General features: G+C 40.1%; 2 protein-coding genes across 3 annotated transcripts in view; both read left to right on the forward strand.

The window, feature by feature from the left end:
- Window positions 1-48: 48 nt before the first annotated feature.
- LOC128082591 (protein C19orf12 homolog) overlaps window positions 49-18,778 on the forward strand; it is a 27,610-nt gene continuing 8,880 nt past the window's right edge. Inside the window, exon 1 of one of the 2 annotated variants that reach the window (XM_052686854.1) lies at window positions 49-69. The gene's annotated coding sequence lies outside the window, so the exon portion shown is untranslated. Of the gene's footprint in view, window positions 70-549; window positions 668-18,778 lie in introns of those variants that run through there. The other variant, XM_052686853.1, reaches the window with a different exon arrangement.
- The window catches only part of LOC128082593 (protein C19orf12 homolog), an 82,730-nt gene continuing 64,515 nt past the window's right edge, over window positions 564-18,778 (forward strand). Inside the window, exon 1 of the mRNA XM_052686860.1 lies at window positions 564-667. The gene's annotated coding sequence lies outside the window, so the exon portion shown is untranslated. The remainder of the gene's footprint in view (window positions 668-18,778) is intronic.

Here is an 18,778-nt window from a genome sequence, read left to right on the forward strand (position 1 = left end):
CAAACTGCCAGGTTCCTTCCAGCACACAAAGTGTAATTATGATGGAATCATTTCTACCAGAACTGACAGGTAAACACAGATTTTCATTTTTTGCTGTAAAACGTAGAGAGAAAATGTGACAGACTAACTGTATACTGTAAGACTCCCCTTGAATTTGATCTTTTAGCTCTAAGGAAGTTTTTTAGAAACAACAACAACAAAGGATACCTGTTGTGTCACAGCTGTATAAACTGTGGACGTATGTTTTCATTCCTTGGGACTGTGAGCTACATTTGCCCTCTGGGATCTCTCACTTTCCTTGACATCTATGCATCAGGATTCTGCCAGTGCTTATGCAAGTTATATTGTACATATCAAAGCAAGCATACAAATGTATGGTTTTTTTCTGTCAGCTGGCAGAGCTCCCATGCTTCTCTGAACAAAACATCCTCCTTCAAAAGGCAAAGGAGATTTTCAGGAATCCTAGCTTCATTAATAGAATAGTGATTCCAAAACATCACAGCATGAGATTATCTTTTCCTCAGGTTCCTTTTTTCTGGACTAGCCTGTCTCCCACATGCCTCCCATCAAAAGCAGACAAATAACTGTGGTGAGCTGACCTCTAGAGAAGCGATTGTTTAGCCCCCATGGCAGCCTTGGCATTCTTCTGCTTATCTCCATTTTCCTCGTAAGTACGCTGACAAAGTTTCAGTGCATAGAAATTCTTCTAGGGGCGTCTTTATTGTGAGTGGCACCACTTCTTGAGTCCACATTTACACAGGCAATTTAATCTGCTGTGTTTGGACTTCCGTCAAAACTACTTGTCATAAAAAAAGGAGCATGCGTGGATGAGCCACTGGCACGAAGTAAAATTAAGGGAAAAAACAATGAAGAAAAAAAAAAGGTGAGGTCACCTCCAGCTCTCTCTCCCAGCTGCTGGTGTAGGCAGAGCACAAATAGTTGAGGATCACGGAAATGCTTTCTAAGTTCTTTTCTCCACACACTCATTCATTCTCAGCATATTCTGAGGTATTTATCAGGTCAGTCAATGATCTCATTTAACATCTAAGTTGTTTGAGTTCCATCCTATGCCCTCTTTATTGAGGAGAATTATCATGCTAAATAAAATAACTTAGGTCTTAGTGACATCAGTATGCTTAGATTAGCACACTTTCACCTTTCTGTGATAAGCACTGTTAGGGTTTTCATAGTTTTCATTGTTTCACAGAAGATGTAGTGGTGTTTGGGCCAAAAAATATTTTCTGTTGTTGATAACCTCGGAAGTTGTTTTCAGTAAATTCGTAAGCTAGGAAGGCTGACATGAGCAAACATTTGCACGTACTCAGGTGAAAACTACGGGCGGTATTACTGTTTAGTGATAATTATATGTGAGGAATGGAATGCCGTTGCCACAAGTCACATTAATTACTGTATGAAAATATAACGTGCTACCACCACGTTGAGTTGGCTTGTACTCATTCTTGTCTTACAAACCAGAAGCGATTGTGACTTTGAGGGGCTTTTCATTCCTAAAGGGTAAGGGAGAACTACTTTGTTTAGACCTCGCATGCAGCACAGAAGTACTGCTGTACATGGTCTTTGTATGAGGAAAGCCTAGTGTATTTGTGACATACACATAACACATCCTAGTACTACAGGCAGTCCTTGCACCGTCAGTACTTCATTTCACACTGTGTAACACTTAGAGGACAGGCAGTGAGTTGGACTTGTGTTATTACAGATAAACTCTAAATGCAAAACGTAGGGACTGCAGGCAAGGAAAGCCGGTTTGAAAGCCTGGAAATGTGATTGATCACCAGCTCTCTATCATTCTTTGTGCTGAAAGTATTTGTCTGGCAGCATTAAGCATCTGCTTGCTTGTTTCACACAGATGCTGTAAGTAGAATTTGACCTTTTGTTCGGAAAGTGTTTGAATGTTTAATGTAAAAAATATGAAGTTATCAGAAAGGCTGCCTCTTTTGGGAAGAGTGTTCAATTTTTATACAGCCCGAGTTCTTAAAGCACTTTGGAGCATGAATAACTTCAGAGCAGAACAAAGAAGGCAGCGCTAATGTGTAGAAACTCCAGAAGTAAATAACAGCTGTTCAAGAAGACTTCTATTAAATATGTATTAATTAATTTGAAGTGCATCACTTAAATGTGTGAAGAGATTATCTTGTGTTAATTTACATTAAAACACACAGCACTTCTTAGCCTCATTACTGTATCCTAAGTGTATCCTAAGCTATCACCTCATTCCATACTGAACATTTTGTTGGGTTTTGATTGCTTTCGATTTGCCCTTTTAAAATGTCAGATAGTGGCCTCTTTCTTGATGGTTCTCTTCTTTCTCATGCATTTTATTCTTTCATGGTTACTTTGTGTACTTGTGTCCATTATGTGATTAACAGAAAGATCATGAAAGTGTATCAGTGACCACTCACAGCTCAGTTCCTTGATGTGTCCACCTGAACTTTGTGTGTGGTTTTCACTGTTGACTTGTGAACCAGAAGGAAGAATACAAAGGTATTAATGTGATACCTTTAGTATTACCTCTAGTAAAGGAAAGACACCTAGAAAAAATGGGATTTCTTTAGTGAAGTTACAGAGATATAAAACTTGCTGATAATAATAATAGACTTTGTGATCTAAATCAATCTATAAATCTCATTCCATTCATAACACCAAAGTGTTTTATCCTACAGGGTAACTTGAAGAGCTGCGATTCTGGACAGCCACACTAGCTTAAAAAGCCTATCTCCTAATTCTGGGTTTAAACTTCTGAGCTTTACCTTTGTCATCCTACTTCTGACTCCCATGAGAAAGTACTAGTTAGCCCACAGCATTTCATAGCAGTTCTTGTTCCTGCACCTATTGTAGCAGACTCATTGCTGAGAGAAAACTGAAGAATAGAAAGGAATTGCAGGCTGGTTGTGGCAGAGCAGGAAAGGGGAAGGAAACTAGAATACCTGGCTGTAGCAAAATCTTGAAGTCCATGACAAATTATTACAGAGCATGATTCTCTTGAGAGAAGTGAATGGGGATGTTTATCCCTCTTGACTGTAGTTCCAGGTTGTTTGCAGCCTCTTCAGTTAAGACTTCATGAGTTTGCACCTGGGTTATGTTTCCAGGATCATGTCTGTTTGTATGTGTGCTTAGGGAGACATCTTTTGCTAAATGAAAGCTGCAGTTTAGCAGGATAATTATGGCAATAGGGATGATATCTGTAGCAAAATCCAGGCTTGGAATTTGCAGTTCCTTGCTTTAGGAGCAGATTTAGAGACAGTGTGTGTGTCCTAAAAAAGAAACAAAAAAAAAAACACAACTGAAAGCAAAGATTTGCATTAGAGAAACTTCATTTTCTGCACTCTTGCCCTAACAACCAGGCAGTGTATGAGGGATTGAAGCCATTTCTACTCTATAAACTAGAGAGAGAATTGTTTTTAGCTTGTGTGGTTCTATAAGCATGACATCCTGGAGCTGGCTTTGAATGCATGATAGAGACAAAGAACTGGTACTTAGATGTTGAGCTTAGAAACAGAACTGCCTGGTTTTGTTTTGTTTTTGTTTTGTTCTTTTGCATTTGCAATGACAATCTTTGAAGCCTAAATGTTCAGAAAGGGTGGAAAAATTGGACTGAGATATTCTTTTTGTGGCCTAATGAGCCATGGTGCGTAGTGGAACTGAACCGCCTTGCTCCACTCTGTAGCCCCTGCTGCAGAAGTACTATCAGAACTTAAAATCCTTCCAATAAGTGCTGAGCTGGATTTCCTCCATAGAGATATCAGGGGAAGTTACCCAATTAATTCCTTGCTTTTATAAGAAGCACTGCTTTTACTGGAGCCTGCAAGAAATTGTGATATGGAACTTCTCTCCATTTTTTCCCACTCTTGAATGCTTATTTGAATTTAGAAAACCATTGCTCCTTCCTATCAGCCTGTGTAGATCTGCAGTAAAAAGACACCACAGAGGCAGCTGTGACACGAGTCAGGCCAGAAGATCTGTAGTTAAATGTTGAAGCTAATAAATGCTTTTTACCTGAAGTCTTCATTGCACAGATAATTTTAGAGGAGGGGAAATTTCTGCAAATAGGAAAACCCCTCACAAGAGGCAAAAGAGCTACAACTCTCAACCTGATTTGCTTCTTTTCCATATTATTTGAAGCTTTAGAAGGTAAAGAAACAAGAATGTTTCTTGTTAAATAGTTCAGAGTGGGAAAGAGCGTGAAGGTAGTTTCCTTGATTAAAAATCTATTGATTCTTTTAACAGGCAGGTTTCTTTCAATATGTCAGCAGATGATTTTGCTGAATTGGGCTAAAACTACTACTTCTTTCCTGTCACTGTCAGGTTCTCATTGTTTTGCAATGTAAATGCAGTGTTGGACAGCAAGCCTTATGCTTTGATTTCTTTTTCCAGAGGACTTTACTATCTCTGAAATGAATGGCAGAGAGATGGTGCTTGTTTGAAGGAAATGTTTGGTTCCTGTGTGCTCCTCTTCTAATAAACACATTCTGCTGTAGCTGTGTAATACATGATTTTTTATTTTTTTTTTAAAAAGAAGTGTGGATTAGAATTAGTACCAGGAGGAGCAGAAGCAACTTCCACTTTGCCTGTTAACCAGAGATCTTGAATCCTTCCCCATCTTTGATTTCCTTTTGGTATCTTAAAATGCGTATGAAACTTCTGTTTTTGTCTTGCTATCAGTAAAGGGAGATGGAATCTAATGTAGGTGGTAAAAGCTGGTGAACCTGCTGATATTTCAGACCTTCTTATTGTTTGAGAACAACATCAGGTGTAAAAGCGTAAGTTTGTTGTAAAAGAAACTTTATATTTCCAAGTGGCATTCCTAAATCCAGATCTTAAACAATATTTTCTCCTTCCCTTGGCCCTCTCAGCTGTGGCTGTGCAGGGACCAAACAAGAGTTATGCACACCACTGCCTTGGTGTGCCTGCCCAAGTCAAGGTGGAGAAGCTGCACATCCCAGCACCTCCTCAATGGTGGTGACCCCAGACTGGACCTACTGGACATACAGCAGATGCAGTGGGTACTGTTCCCACACATTTAACCCACTGCCAGACCACATTCTGAGGAACCTGACTTTGTGCAACTGAAGATGATGTTGTGCAAAAGCTTGCAACAGAGAGTTGTTAACATGCAGGCAGTGACCACTCAGAATCTTGGAGACACTTCATTACCTCTGGGAGCTCCAGCCTGTGCACTGTTGTCAATACATTGACTGTGTGAACAAATGCTCTGCCCGTGAGCTTCTGTATGGAATTTTGCAGGGGAATGTGGGTAAAAGGTGCTGCATGCACCACTGCCATGGAGCATTTGCTTGGAAGAGCCTCTGTAGGGGCCCATAAGGGAGGCAGACTCTTTAGAGGGGTCTGTTCTGACAGGACAAGGGAAAATGGTTTCAAAGTTGCAAAAGAGGAGATGAATATTGAAGACTGAATATAAGAAACACGGGCTTTTTTTTTTTTTCCAGTAGGTGAAAGATGGTGAAGCACTGGAACAGGCTGCCCTGAGATGTGGTGGATGTCTCTCCCTGGAGATGTTCAAGGTCAGGCTGGACAGGGCTCTGAGCACCTGATGGAGCTGTAGGCATCCCTGTTCATTGCAGGGGAATTGTACAAGACAGCCTTTAAGGGTCCCTTCCAATTGAAATGATTCTATGAAATTAAGCGTGCAAGATAGTAATTAAACTCAGAATGGATCGACTTAGTGCTGCAGCTACTGTATTAGCTATGCCATGATTTACCCTATCCAAATGAGGTCACAAAACATAGGAAACAGAAGTCATGCTTCATATAAATATAAGAGGAATCCCAGATTCAACAGTAAACAAGGATGAAGAGGGAGGCAGTGCATTAGGGACAAGAAAAGCTGCTGAAGTTTCCTGCCCTTCCTGGCTCATTGTTTATGGCAGCTTCCTGCTTTTTCATTCTGCCTTTCAAGCTTTTCTCTTGCATATACATAGATTATAGTATGCAGAAGACTAAGAATAAGCTGAAGGAAGAAACTGAATTAATGAAGACATTCTTGTAACAGAGAAAAGATTCAGTTGTCCACAGATGCGCAAAGAAAAATAGAAAAGCAGCTGCCCTTAGAAATGGAGTAAACTAGAGATAAGTGCCACGTCATGATGCTTCAGTCAAAATCTGAACCGTTGAATGCATTTTTATGAGAAGATTTGTACATATAACCAAGAGGAGAAACGATACTATCTCATTCCTCAGATACTGTCCTGAATAGTGTTAACATTTTGTTCAACTTACAGGTGGAGAGCAAGGATAAAAGTGATTAACTTTCAACTGTTCTGCTATGGATGAAAATATTAATAATTGGTTACTGCCAAAAAAAAAAAAAAACAAAAACCTGTGGTTCCCTCAAGATCAAACTACCAGATGTATAATTGTGCTCTCTCATCTTCCACAGAAAAATTCTGAAGAGCACAAAACCCCTATCTCACCAGTTTTCCTCCTATCTTCTGCAGAATTTGTGTTTTCCAAAAGCCTTTGGGCAGATATACTACAAAGGTGATGGAAGAAATTTATGTGGCAGTTGGGTGTTAGGTTAGATGGAGCTGAGATGCAGCAATCAAGGGTAAGCTTCCTGGGTCAGCTGGCCTACAGAATTAAGAAACAGAGGGTATATTTGGCTGGTAATGAATCCTTACATTAACAGAGTACTTGTGCCACCATGAGGTGGGGAGCAATGGAGTTGGTGTGAGCTGCCTTATTTTACTCCTTGCACAAGCTCCCCTGTGCAAGTTTCTCTTTTCTGTAAAGTATCAACTGAAGCATTCATGACAGCAGATGCAGCTAGTGGCACTTGTGTGTGTTATAAACTTAACAGCAATTTGAAATCTTAATTATACGACTGATATTTCAGTTGGGCAGTGAAAACAAAGTTTTGGGAAATAAAACAACCGACCAACTTTTTTTTTTTTTGTAACAGCCTTGGACAAATAGCCACAAGCATTACAGGAGTCCTCTGAAGCTCTAGCCATAGCTGCAGCAACAGACACAGTGAAATAGATCAGTGGTCCAATCTGTGTTGACAACTCCTATGTAACTAAAAATAGGAAAAATAGAAGAGAAAATTTGTAGGGCTGGTAGTAGCTTGTATTTTTCAATAATTTATCAAGATTCGAGAGCACAGATTTCCTTTGGGAAATATTAGTTCTTAGGTTTACAAAGTGCCTCAGTTGTAAATACCCATAAAAATGACAATTTGGTAGGTCGTATTTATTCGTAAGCGGGTCAAAGGACATTAGCGTATTCCTCCTATATAAATCTGTCAAGTACAGAATTTCTTTATGCTCCCAAATCACAAAAGCGCCTCTTACAGTCAAGGAGAAAACGTTGCATTATTGCCAATGAAGGACAACAAGCAAGCATATCGATCTCCACCCAATAACTTTTGCCCTGCTTGCTAAGTTTTTATCACTGTAACTGGACACATCAAGGGATTGGATTTAATATATACATACAGTGTTGATTTATTACAGGAGGAGAAATACAACCTGGCCTTACTCCTAGCTCAATATTTTAACACTTATTTTGTCCCTCGCATAGAAGTTTGCTGTGACTTTTCCTAACGACAAGGCACATAACTTTCAGATACCCCTGGATGTGCACAAATCTTCAGTTTCCGCAGGTCTGCCAACTGTTACCTGCGTTCATGCATCCTACATTTGATAGTCTTACTGCCCTGAGTCTTGATTTTAAGGATTTATGTATGTGGAAGTCTGTAGCAGAATCGCTGTTTGTTTTGGAGATGCATAAATAAGGGTGTTCCTGGAGAGAGGAGAGGTGCAATTGGAGAGCATACAGGCATAGAGGTCTGAATGCTGCTTGCGGAGCTTTGTTTCAAGCTGTGCTGGCTTTTATCCCCATATGTGTAGCTTATATAAAGTGCTGTTTACTAGGATACTAGTAAACTAGGATACTGCCTTGTAGCAGCATTCTTGTGTGCTCTCTCTAGTTAGTAAAACTTAGGGGGTTTTTTGTTCATTTTTTGTTAGTAATTGCAGGCTGCTGTAGAGCATTTGGCCCATTTGCCCCACAAAGCATCTTTGGACTCATATCTAGGCAGAAGACATGAATTTCAGTTGCTCTTTAGAACCTTAATAGGTACGCAACCCTTCTGTGGAATAAACGGGTGTAGAAATAGCTGGTAAGTTCCTGCTAATGCTTATGATGATGTGCAGAGGAAGGAACTTGAGTTTCTCCAGATACATCCTTCCCCAGCTAGAAATTTTGCTGTGAGGTTATATTCAAAGATTCTCTATGTTTGCCAATATTTCCAGATGTTTAGTAATCCCAGCCTTTCTTCAGCACGTGAGAAGATCCTTTCTACAGGGAGAGCACCACAAATCTGACTCTAGAAATGCCCCCTGCACTGCAGGTGGTGCACACACTCACAGTAAAGGTGATGTGGTTGGGCTCTCACGCATGTGCTCTCCTGCCGAGTTGCACGAGCACAACAAATTGGATGTGTCCCAAACAGTTTGAAAAGACGTTGCATGCTCAGACCATCTGTGCAACACATGTACCACAGGTCTGATGATTCTTTTAGAGTTGGACACAGTGCATGAACTACACAGCTTCTGGTGACATTACAGCATAGCAAATTCAGAACAGGATAATGACACACAAATACAGCCTTTCACTGGGAGCCTCTAGGAAGAATAATTCTTGATTCTTCCATCTCCTGTCTTGTGACAGAGACATACTGTAAGACTTAGCCTGCTTTCCCTATGCTTTCCTATTGCATAGATTGACAGCATCTGGGAAGGCAGTGATTTTTGATTTGGGAGGGAAAGGGGGTGCCTTGACTGGAACATATTTTCTTCATCCATGTGAATTTAAGCCAGAAAAGCAAAGAAAAATAAAGAGAGCAAGTTGGGAGTAAGGAGAGGAAAATACGACCCAGGGTGCTCATTATTCAATCCAGCCTTGCTATCCTTCTTCAAATCATCTAAGAGAATCAGGCCCAGAATGAGAGTTACAAGTGCTCCCATGGAATTCTCCCCTTTCCAGGTAAGTACAGAAAGCTGTAGTTGCTAGATCAGTGATGAATCATGATTTTGTTCATCCAAAGAGCCTTAGGCCTTTTCCCCCTTCCAAGCATTTAACTTACTTGCAAGGCTGACAGAAAAGCAGTCGATTTCTTTTTTTTTTCCCCAAATATCCATTTGCCTTTCCATTTATCTACTTTGATCTAAAAATATAGAACCTGATGGATGCCCTAGGTAAATCAAACATTTTCTGTCTGCCAAAATGGTTTTGCAAATGCTTATTTCATGCCATTACCATTTTTCTGTTTCTAGCAGTAAATCAAAAAGTATCACCCATTCATCCACATTAAAAGTAATGCCTTTCCTTTGCATAATTACACATACCCAGTGGAGATCTGTATGCACAGTAAATCTATTCCTTTAAAAGGTTTCGCCTTAAGTACCGCAGTGACATAAATTGGTGTAGAGCAAATTTATTTATTGAATGGGTTTATTCTTTTAAATGATCTGGTAACTGTTACACTTCCATTGTTTGATTTCGATGGGGAGGGCATTTATTAATGTATCAGACTTAATTCTGCAGCAGTTGTTTGTGTGAAAAGGTCTCACTCCTTACAGGACTTTGTAGCAATTTATACATGTGTAATTTATTCTCATTACAGGTTTGTTCTTAACTGGTGCTTGGGGGGGTCTTCACTGTGTCTCCAGTAGATCCTTGAGAATTGAATAGTTTAACGAATTTAATGAGCAAATCTGGAAGAAGTACAAATAGTGTTGTATGTATTCATGTATCGCCTCCTCAGATGTGCAAATAACATAAATATGGTTTCAAAAGTTTAAAAGAAGAGAGAAATGGCCAGAAGCAAATGTCTTCCAGCAATAAGCGGCCCAGATAAGATTTTGGCAAAGTGAAGACTCAAAAAAACAAATTTCATCATTCTCATGTAAACTCATTCATTTTTATCAGTCATGCCTGTAGCTCTCAGGGGTGTCAAACCTAAAGCAGACAAGCCCAGCTTGTGGAAGCCTGAGAGTGAAGTATTGAATTTTTTAGCAGATCCAAGTTTATTTTTAGGTTCAATAGAATTATCTTTCATTTCCCTGTAAGTGAAATTGTAGGAAGGATATTTAAAGAGAAAATTAAGAAATTCGTGCCAGAACAGCAAAAGTAGCAGTAGCACTAGAACTTAAGCACAGCTGAGCACACTCAGATCCTGATATTGTGTTTGTGGCCACAGCACACTCTCACAAATCTTTACGTGTGTGTTCAGTTTCATGCACACAGAAGTCTTGAGTCTGAAAATATACATGTTTGTAAGCTAAGTTGTAGCAGGAGTGATCTCCTGGAGAGCTGAACAGATCTTAAGAGCATTGTTGTGTTTTCTGTGGAGGTATTTCGTGTGGCACTGGATAGGGAAGTGAAATTCAAGTATAGAAATCCTTGAATACTATAGTCTAAAGAGTTAGGCTATGTAATAAAAGCACGCAGTAATGTTTTGGGGAGAGGATGACTCACAGGCAAGTTTCAGGTATCAAGTCTTATTTGGTTAATGAAGGCAATTTTCTGAACACAATCAAAATATTCAACCCGATAATTTCACACTACCCATTTCAAAATGCTATCTTTTTTGTCTCCCTAGCTTTACAAGGCTGTTATATAATCAATGAATATAAAAACATTATAACTGTGAAATAAACAAGAGAGTTTGGCAAAGCAGATTATAAGAACAAAAAGAGAATAGATAGAAAGCTTACCTGCATCCCAAGCTCACTGCAGAACTCCAGAGGAGGGATCTCCAGAAAGGATCCTTTCCCACTGCCAGTCAGCTCTTAAATGGGATCCAGGAGAAGTGCAGCCAGGCTCCAGCCCTTCCGGCAGCACAGGTGGATTGCCTTCACCTGTGTGCTGTGGCTGACTCAGTGCTCGCCTCAGGAGATCAATCAGAGGTTCAGGCCGTGATTCAGCAGTTCCCATACAGCTGTCAACACTGTCTTACCTTCATTTGGAAGGAAAATATTGCTTTATTATCTAAAGCACATCTGAGAAAATGCCATGGACATGGGATGAGAAGATATATATGGTAATCACAGACTTAGCAAGAGCCATATATTGAAGGGGGGAAATTTTTGTGTTCAGTTCCACATCCCCAGCCCAGAAAGTTCACTGGTTTTGAGATTTCATTTAAAGCGGATCTGGCTTTTTGGGGTCCTTTTCTAATACATAAAGTAGATCAGAGGTTACCAATTGCCCCTTTGTAATCAGAATTGAGTGAGGATTTTGCAAGCATATGGTTTCACAATGAGAAGAGTAACAAACTCTGGACGGGGTAAGCTTGGGGAAAGCACTCCATGCAAACATTAAGGATCAGATTCAGTACTGGTGTCTTGACTTTGGTTGATTTGTGTATTCTTAAAGTTTGATTCTTGTTTCGTATCAATTCTAGCTACTGCATTTAACACTTAGCACTGACATGTTACAATAAATCACAGTTTTTCTTTAGTATTTAGGTGTACACATAAAGATGCATACAGCCTAGCTCAACTCAGCCACCCTGAGCAGAGTAACATATTTGCAGAGAGATGTATGCTGTGAGCAGGAAGAGAAAGCATTTTAACTGTTTTTTAGTGACTCTTGATAACTTGTCAAGGCAGGAGAGTGTGGTATGGTTGCCTGCAATAGCTAGAGACTGGATTAGAAAGTGACAAAGATGCTCCTTTAAATGCAGTCATGGGAGCTGCTGACTGGGAGCACTGGGGGTGCAGCCTTCTCTGCTGGAAACAGCTTCCCCTCTGTTCTGTAGTTGGGAACCAGAGGAGTCACCTCACAAGGCAAGAGTACGTCATCTCCCAGTCTGGCTCAATCTTTGTCTTCCCATGTTGTTTGCATCGATGCTAATCAATGTTAATTATGGTAGTGGGGCTTGTGATGTACTCATTATAAGAGCCATCCTATTTTTCTGTGCTTGTACAGTCTGTAACACAAAAGAGCCCTGATTGGGGTTCCCTAGATGCTACAAATAGTAATACAAGTTGTTGTTATAATGAATATGTGGTTCACGGCGCAAGACTACCCAACCCAGTTCATACAGCCTACTGAAGCATCTCATGGTGACTGTTTGTGGCTACCACTCACTGTGGCATACTGGATGTGTCTTGACAGCTGCGCAGTAGCCCATTTAAGCTTTTGTTCATGTTTAAATAGGTGCTTGATTTTAACTTGCATTAATGTCCGCGGGTTGGTGTAAATATGTAATTGAAGTTAAGCATCTACTTAAAACTTCTGATTCAGGTTCCTTATTATGCTGCTTTCCCTATCCCACTACTATTCAGACTACACCAAAACTTGATGGCCACTGCAGGTGTTTGTTTGTTTCCCAGCTCAGCAGTTAGGTGCAAACACTGGGAGATGCTTCTCGGAGCGGAGCAGCCAGCGGAGTGTAGCTGTGGGGGGCACCCACCTGCCAAGGCAGCTGGCGCTGCGGTCACCTTCCCAGCCATACGCTCCATGCTGGCACCCCTGTGCTGAGCTGGTATCTGACAGATGCGGTCTCCTGTGTTGGATTGGGTTCAGTTGGGCTGTTAGCCTTGCTGAGAATTCCAAATCCACTGTTTATACACATTACTTAGTTTAAATAATCACTGTTCAGCCCTTCACTCTGCAGCCCAGGCTCTACGCTCTCAAATTCCAGAGAATTGGAATAGCTTCATACATTTTTATCAAAGAAACTTTTTCACTAAGACTTCTACTTCCATTTTTTTCAGCTTCCACAGGGCTGTGTGCCTGGATGTTAGTTACCTGTCTGCACACTGGCCTCTACTTGTCTAATTCCCATCAGTTCTCTGTTGTGTACAGCAGTATGTTTATCAAGCTTGCATGACCAAAATATTTTAGATTGTTAATGTCTTATGTTGCCTCTCCTGAGTGCATGTTTTTAAAGAATTTTGAGTCACTGTTGAGTTGCTTCTTTGTTTGGAATTAATTTAAAATGTTTAGTATAGCAGCTAGATTTTTCCCTTTCAACTATGCTGTACTGAAATTTCATGATCTACAGCACACCCTAGTGATATCTGGAAATCATGAAGATAGGCTGAGTCAATTTTACTTGCTCTGTATTGATATAAAACTTAGAATTCCACAAAAGCCAAGACATGACAGTAAAAATGTCTTAACACCCAGGACAGGAAGAGGTTTAAATTCCTTGCTTGATAAAACAAAAATAGCTCTAGAAATTGAGACCACAGTATATTCTCATGTGAAGAGGAAATCTATATAATGAGTTCCTTTGGATTTCAGTCTGAAGCGCAGCACACACTATTTAAACAGACTATAGGGGATAGCAGATCCAGTTGTACAAGAAGAGAATAGAATAATTGCTGAGGTTTTCTTTTAGAGACGGCATGGAGGGAGCAAACAGGTGTAAATACAGTCTGAAGGACACAGACTTTGGGCAGTCTGTATAGGTTGGAAGTCTGAATGACCTTTTAGTGTCTTATGATGAAAACATTAAAAATTATGGTGGATATTCAGTTGCTCCATTTGCAGATGGTTGGATCATGTGGGCTTTCAGGTGATGGGACCTATAGTTAGTTTTCAGAGGCTAACAGATTCTATATTATCCTGCAAAGGAATGTACACCTACTTGACTTTTCAGGTGACCTTCCTCTCACTTTCTTCTGATTTGTATTTCAATAATTTGATTTTTTTATAGTTGTCTTAATGCACAGAATGTTAAGGGTTCTGAATTGGCTACTTGTTGACTCTCTGACAGCATGTGAGGAGAAAGAAGGGTTGAGACGGACTGTGAGAAAGAAATTGAGAAGTATATATCAGAAGTTAAATCAAACTGGTGGTGTATGGATAACACTGAATGAAAGTGAAACCAATATGAATATCACTGAAGGAGAGTGTAGGCCTTTTAAGTTGACGTCTATTGAAGTTAAACCTCATACGAATTGTCCAAGACATACAGAATTCATCAGACGCAAGGTAACAGTGCCCTAACCTCCCTAGGTGTGAAAGCTGGAGGGCACACACTGCAGATGCTCCAAGCAGCTTGTGCAAGTTCACTGTGCCTGTAGCTGCTGTTAGCTGTGTGTCCTTAAGCTCCAAGTAACTAAGCTGTTCCAGGAAAAAGTAGGTTTGCCCAGAGAGCACTGAATGTAGGCGAGCATTCAGTTCTTATTTTCTTGAAGGGTCACTGAAACCTTGACCTCTGCAAAGTACCACATTCCACTGTCCTTGATCAGCTTGCAGCTCCAGCTTGGCTCCATGGAATCAGCTAATAATCTATCTCTGTTATATCAACAGAGCATTAATTGCCTATGTAAGGCAAGGCTAAAGGTGGGGTCATTTCTGGCTCATGCATGCATGAGAAATCTGTAGTATTTTGGGGAGAAGAGACAAATTTCATCTCAAAGGCCTCTGCATTTCACTCTTGTCAGGTAATCCAAACAATAATGGAAATGAGTATTTTGTTTTATGTAAATAAAAACAAAAAGTTTGCAATAATTTATGGTATTTATTTAAATGACATGCAAATTACTTTGTAAAACTTAGGGGGAAAAGCAGCACAACTGAAACAGCACAATTGTTTCCAAGAATGCCTCGCATTCATTTCAAATCCACATACAATATTTCATTCATGCTTAATTATTTCCCCAATGCTAGTCTAAGCATTACTAGTTCCCTTTGTCTTTTTGCTTTTGCATGCAGTGTGATTAGCAGAACTGCTTGTGCTCTACCAACTCCTGCACATATGGGGTTTAGCCTCATTGTTCGAGGGGTGGAGCAACAAGCAATATGAGCACTCATGCTGCCAAATTTGGCACACGTGAGCCCTCCGAAGTATACAGATATCACCCGTTTCATTTAAATCCCTGTCCATATTTTGCATTGCCACCATAACGGCAACTCCATTGTCTGGATGTATTATTTGAAGCAGCTTTTCTCCCATTGTTTGTGTACTGTAATCCTTGAGGTTTCTGTAGTCATCGTGAGCAGCTTACTTGAAAGAAATCACTTAGCTCTCACAGATCACTCTCTGAACCTGCTGGCAAAGGAGCAGGCCATGACTAAAGCATGGGACCTGTGATCTTTCTGAAGAAAATCTCTTCAGCAGAGTTTCTAATTTGTTGCTTTCATGGGGCTCTGTTCTCAGGGTTTGGACTCGGTGTTATCTTTCATCCCCCGTGGATTTTTCCTACAAGGCATGATGGGAATGTAAGCTTGGAAAAAAAAGAAAGGGAATAATGCTAGCTGTGGATGTGTACCCTGACAACATTTTACACACGTTTCAACTACTGGCAAAGAGAGACATCTACTGTTTGACAGAAATTAAGGATAGTGGCTTATTGTAATTGCAGTGAAATCTTAGCCTTTTATTCCTCCATGGTACAGAGATTGGCACATCCTGCTGTGAGTCTTTTCAACAGACTTTGGAGAACTTAATGCTTGTCTGCTTAGGGCAGAATAAAAGATCCCCTGGAACTTATCACAGAACAGGGGCTGCTCAGTTCTTTCCCCTTCTAGCATTCGGTCATCTGCGTGGTCAGTGTTTCCTCCTCCAATGGCTCTTGCATCTCATGGTTGTATATGTGCACGCTGTTGTTGGTAGAGCAGCCTGGCAGAAGCCCTTCTTTATAAATTAGACTCATTACAGGTTTTGAATGCTTATCATTTACTGCAGAAATAGCTGTTTTTTGGATTTTTAAGACAGTAGCTCCCAAAATGAAGCCTATAGAAAGCATGCAAAGGCTTCTTTGAAGTTTGTAAAGAGTGGTCTTATTCCAGGGTTTTGTTTTTTTTTCCCAAAGTCTAGATCATGTCATAGAACAACTGTAGATATGGCGTATACATTGCTGTGCTTCATTTAGCTTAGCATTAACTTTTTAGACAACATAGTCGCAGAGGCAACACTTTGTGATTGCAAGTAATGGAGAGAGGTAGTTCAGGATATGGTACTGAAACATGGCATGCTAAATTGTGTAAGTCTGAAAATCCCATTATAACCTGTTTGAGTATTTTCAGTGGCTTCTGGAAGCTTTGAATCTGATCTGTCATTATACAGAGTGATTCAAATTCACCTTTCCATCGTGCTGCCTGCAGCACGTGACATGAGAAAATGGGGCAGTGCAATCTGTGCCTGTTGGTCTCCTCCCTTCCCTCTGTACCACCTTGGTGAATCTGAGCATCCCTCTGCCTGCAAGTCATCAGAATTCAAACCAGAAGACGAAAGAGAGTTGTTCTCCGTTCCCAGAAGAACAGGAAGCTATGTAAAAGTCACTCTCTTTCATCACCAGTGATGGTGTAAATTTGGAAGTGTAGTTGGCCATGGACCCTGGACTTTGATGGACTTATAATTAGCCCAGTCTTCATGTCCCCAGGGTGCTGTATATTTGTGGCCAGAATTTTATGTAGCTGAACTTAATGCTCTCAGGCTCCGCAAGCACTGGGCTACAGTATGGATTTCTAAACCACTGAATAGTACTGAGTGTGGAAATTTCACTGAAGTCATTTCAGACATCTTTGAATATCATCCTTTCATCCTTGTTACTAAAATACTTAATTGAATTTACTGCGCACATTTTAGATTGGATTTTGAACTTTGTCTGTTTTGTGTGTTCTTTAATGAGAGATTTGGAGAAAAGTCAGATGCATACATTCTGTGAAGGAGTGATCTGTCAGCGGAGAGAAGAAGTGGTAGGGGATTCTTTTTTTAGCTCCTCTCTGGAAGCCTCGCAAGATATTTTAGGTAGCTTTTTTCACTAGGACTTTCCTTCCATTTTCAGATGTGCTACAACATAAATATACAGACTAATTTTGGGATACTAACTTTTATGTTTCAATTTATTGTAATTATTTTTTTCTGAAAAGGTCACAGAATGGCTATTCTATGCCAGTAAGTATAATTATTGAATTAGACTCCCGAGGAAACAAAAAACACAGCATGAATGATTATTATAGTGATTCTAAAGGATCAGAAGATATGTATGCTGTTTGTAATTAAGGATATGCTTTAAATATACTTAACAGCTTGCTTGGATAATGCTAACTATGAATATACACTATATTCCAAACAAGTAGTCTATATTTTTAGATCATCCTTCAGGAATGAGATGGTACGAGGTAACTAATAATGTTTTGTGACCTTCTTTACCAGTGTTCCATCATTTTGGCACTGAAACTGATTATGGCAAACTTGTCACTTCACCACTTGGGAGTGTGTGCAGAGAGACCAAAGAAGCACCTCTTAAAAGAGCAGCAGAATGATTTAGTTCACTCACACTGTTCTTCAAATTCGTCCCCTTTCCTACAAGCTGATGAGGCAAACCTCTCCTTTGCTAATGTCACACAAGGTACACTGAAAGGCTGTGAAGAGACAGATGTTATAGAACTTCACTTCATATGCAAAAACCTGTTATATCGTTTATTTGCATTCAATTAGAAGTCAGACCCTGATGAATATCTAATGTAGAAAATGGGGAAAAGATTTGCCATCAAGCATATGCTGTGCTCATAGTGGATCTCTAGCCTGCTATCGTGCCTTCCCGTAGTGAGTTGGGTAAGAACTGTCATTTTCACTATGTTATTTACACCCGTGTTTCTGAGTAAGGAGTACCTGATGAGATTACCTAATAAGGTAAAAGTTGCTAGGTTACTGGTTTTAGGATTTCTTTTACTTATGTCATTACACAGAGTTCTACAGAAAGCACAGTTCCTTTTAAACAGCCATTCTGTAGTTGCTGATTTTCCCTTACTGGGAAAGCCTGGCTCTGTTCAAGAGCTTATGTGCTATAGAATTGCTTTCATATTCATTTTCTTTTTCAGTGTAGGTTGTGCCTTGATTTGTGAATTTCACAATTTGCTAGGTAATCTGGAAAGTAATGTAAGGAACTTGGGCATTTTACATGTGTTGTTTTCAGGAAGGAAAAAAATCAAATTATAATATGAAGCAGGAGTGGCAGACGCTTTCAGAACAGACGCTTCTTCCTGTGACCCTTCAGAGCACTCATATGGTGATTTTATAGCATCTAGGGAGAGAGAGAGGTATAGAACCCTAGACATTAAACAGCTGAGCTGGGGAGAACTGATACAAGCCTCTTACCCTCTTAGACCTGGATATGATTAGAAACCTCTTTTGTTACATCTTCTGATCCCTTTCTTCTCTGTGACCATTCCCATCACATATTCTGGGAAACACATGATATTTCTTCCTTTTTCATTTTACTATTTGCTTTGAATGATATTTTGAATTAAACCATCCTCTCCAGTATCCAAGCTAACATACTGACATGAAAGGGAAATCTTAATTGGTACTTTCAGTTGCTTCACAACTTAAAGTAAGTTCCACAACAGGTGGGTCTGTATTACTTGCACATGCCTCAAGGTCTTTGTCTTGATACTATAATAGTGATAAATACAAAGACTGCAGAGAAAAGAAAAAAAAAAAAAACTCAACTAGCTGAAAATAAAAGTCTGCCTAATGCTGGTGTTTTCCAAGGGAATCTCAGGCATTTAAGAAAATGCAGAGAAGTGGCTTCCGCTTTTTTTTTGGTCAACAAGATTAAGTGCCTCATCTTAAATCTGCCATGGCTTCCTGTGGAGGTAGCAGGGATTTCAGATAATTGCATCAGGTATTTGGGACCACTGCTCCAGCACTGAGCTTGCTTCTGCTGGACACTTTCTCTAGACCCTGTACAGCGCAGGCTGGAAGCCAGAATGAATCAGTCTGTTGGCAGCAGCAGCCAACTTCCAGATGAAATCATTCCTGGCC

Source organism: Tympanuchus pallidicinctus, unplaced genomic scaffold (genome assembly GCF_026119805.1).
Source record: "Tympanuchus pallidicinctus isolate F22 unplaced genomic scaffold, pur_lepc_1.0 scaffold22, whole genome shotgun sequence".
NCBI classification, from domain to species: Eukaryota; Metazoa; Chordata; class Aves; order Galliformes; family Phasianidae; genus Tympanuchus; species Tympanuchus pallidicinctus.